This window comes from Strongylocentrotus purpuratus, unplaced genomic scaffold, assembly GCF_000002235.5.
Source record: "Strongylocentrotus purpuratus isolate Spur 01 unplaced genomic scaffold, Spur_5.0 spur5_scaffold_13, whole genome shotgun sequence".
NCBI lineage: Eukaryota > Metazoa > Echinodermata > Echinoidea > Camarodonta > Strongylocentrotidae > Strongylocentrotus > Strongylocentrotus purpuratus.
In genome coordinates this window covers 26118088-26121212 of record NW_022145598.1, presented here as the reverse complement: position 1 = coordinate 26121212, position 3125 = coordinate 26118088, and the positions used below count along the sequence as shown (strand labels likewise).

At 39.8% G+C, this 3125-nt stretch overlaps 1 long non-coding RNA gene across 1 annotated transcript; it reads left to right on the top strand.

Moving 5' to 3' along the window:
* The first annotated feature begins 1933 nt into the window (after positions 1-1933).
* Positions 1934-3125, top strand: LOC105437534. Its single transcript, XR_970638.2, has 2 exons — positions 1934-2439; positions 2903-3125. It is a non-coding gene; the product is annotated as an uncharacterized LOC105437534 (long non-coding RNA).

The following is a 3125-nucleotide window of genomic DNA, read 5'->3' as shown; positions in this document are numbered from 1 at the left end:
GGCGGAGCAATTGTCGGCGGAGCAAATGTCGGCGGAGCAATTGTCGCTTCAGGCGGAGCAAATGTCGGCGGAGCAATTGTCGCTTCAGGCGGAGCAATTGTCGGCGGAGCAATTGTCGGCGGAGCAAATGTCGGCGGAGCAAGTGTCGCTTCAGGCGGAGCAAATGTCGGCGGAGCAAATGTCGGCGGAGCAATTGTCGCGTTTTGCGGAGCAATTGACGGCGGAGCAATTGTCGGCGGAGCAATTGTCGGCGGAGCAATTGTCGGCGGAGCATCTGTCGGCGGAGCAATTGTCGGCGGAGCAACTGTCGGCGGAGCAACTGTCGGCGGAGCAACTGTCGGCGGAGCATTTGACGTCGGAGCAAATGTCGCGGAGCAAATGTCGCGGAGCAATTGTCGCGTTTTGCGGAGTAAATGTCGGCGGAGCAATCGTCGGCGGAGCATGTGTCGGGTTACCGATTTGGGGTCATCCCAGAAAGGCTTGGGAAATGTTATTGAATAGAGAGGGCCGGCCGCATGAAATCTCGAGCCGCGGATTCAAAGTTAAACATTAAAAACAGCCCCTGCGCTACAAAGGTCATCACTCTTTAGTGAGAAATTTGAAAAGGGCACAATATTTTGGATGTCTTTTAAATAGAAGCTATAAACTCAACACTCAACTTAAAAATATAGTAGGGCTCCCTCACAACTCTTATTTTGCCCTTCATTTGGATTCAGCTCATACCAACTCGCTTGTGCTTGTATTTGAAATCATGTCGGTAGTAATCATGGACAAGGGCGGCGATCCTGGGCCCGATAGGGAGACACGTCCCCCATGAAATGTAGAAATATAGCTATAGAAAGAAGTATACATTTCTTCTGGATTTATAAAAATATGGATAATTAGTCCATTTTTCAGTGAATTACCCTATAAGATATCATGAAGATTGTGTTTCTATTAATTTTAACCCATTCATTGAACGAAATGAACTATCAGGAATATGTGAGAGCAATTTCATATCAATAACTTAAAAACTTTATGTTGAATTGAAAGATTTATAAAATAAGTCAATTTTGCACTAAAACTTTGAATATGTAGGATTTTGCTGTTTGAAGTAGTAAATTTATACCCTTATTGTGCATAACGGAATTAAATATTTCACTGAGGTATTCCTCTATGTATTTCATTTCAACTGGGGAAGAAAAAAATTGAAAAAAAAAAATCACCCAAACTTAGTTTTGGCGCACTTTGGTTCCTCACTGGCCCACTGTGCGGCCCTCGCCCGGTAACACAAACTATCTCAATCATGAGTTTTCGTTTTCCCTTTAAAGCAGGCGCGTAGCCAGGGGCGGTAGGGGCAGTAAGAGGACATATGACGAAAAAGGAGCAGATGAAGAAACACTTCTGAAAATTCTGACAAGTCGAGAACGAATCGTCTTATTTCTCTAATAATTTAATGAAATGTCAAAGCTTCCGCGCTTTCCGCGGGGGGAAAAACTGAATTCAAACAAGGATTAAGAGTCGAGAACCGGGTACAACGAATCGTCTTCTTTCTCTCATAATTAAATGTAGCGTCAGAAGCTTACGCGCTACGCTCGGGCGGGGAAAGCATAATTCAGACTAAGATTTAGAGTCAAGAATGGAACAACGAATCATCTTCTTTCTCTAATAATTTAATGAAATGTCAAAGCTTCCGCGCTTTCCGCGGGAGGGGGAAAAACTGAATTCAAACAAGGATTAAGAGTCGAGAACCAGGTACAACGAATCGTCTTCTTTCTCTCATAATTAAATGTAGCGTCAGATGCTTACGCGCTACGCGCGGGCGGGGAAAGTATAATTCAGACTAAGATTTAGAGTCAAGAATGGAACAACGAATCATCTTCTTTCTCTAATAATTTAATGAAATGTCAAAGCTTCCGCGCAGGAGGGAAAAACTAAATTCATATAAGTGTAACAGGTCAGAATTGAACTGTTTTATAGTGAAAAATATATATCTATTTCTAATCAATATCTTCTCAGGAGGAAAGTAAGAAGTTTATATGTTAACAAACTTTGTACTTCAAAGAAGTATGACTCACACATATTCTGAGTAGAAGCTATCAATTTGGCCAAAACATGACATTCCACAGCTATGAGAGAGTTAATGATGTATGGTCACTTGGTCAAAGGTTGGTAACTCGACCCCCCCCCCTCCCTTCCAGAACACTTGTAATAACTTAGCCGAATGTAAACATTAGATAAGAACCACCAAACTTCCAAAACAAAAGACTTCCTGTCTCCCTCCCAATAACAAGACCCTTTCCCAGAACAGGTTATGTGTGGTAGCTATACCATCGTGAGAGCTGTTATAAAAGAAGGCAGAGGAATTTGACAGATTCACTCCTGCATCTGCACCCCCATCCATGGGGCAGGCAGGGAGGTCGACTCGGCAAGCTTTTGGTGTAACATGTCATTATATAGGTAAGAAGATTATTCTTTTGTTAAGTTGGATAATTATTGAGATAATTATATTTTGTAGATGTATTTTGATGTTAGTTAATAACCTTGGTATCGTTTTTAACGATATAGTTTGTGTTGAATTAATATGCATTATGTAAGGTGTGGCATATTATTTGTTTAATCATCAGTATAGGTTGATTTCGTTAGTGAGTTAAGCACTAGATTAAGATTTGGTTATAGTAATTTGAGATGATTTGAATATTACTATGTTATATGTTATATTACTTGTAATCTTTAGGAGTTTTAGTTATATAATGTGTTGTTGAGATTAACTCTGGATAATCGTATTTTGCAAGACAGTTGTAATTTAAAGTAATGTTCTAAGAGTTAACAGTTAACCGATATAATCTGAACCTTCTTCAGTTTGGTGTTTTAGAGTCAAATTTACAATGTCAATGATTTGTATTAATTATTATTCCTTCAGGTGTTGACAAATTACAATCAACATGTAAGAAGTGGGAACGAGAAGAAACGGTCCTCTAGGCCAGATTGCCAGGGTGAGTGGGTTATCATATTCAATGTATAAACCACTAATTCAATGTAGTTTTAATTGGGAATTATGTTTGATTGTTTGACAAAGTTCACTTGATGGTTGTATTCATTTATTTGTTGGGGAAGTTATCCATTGTGATGGAAGAACTTTATTT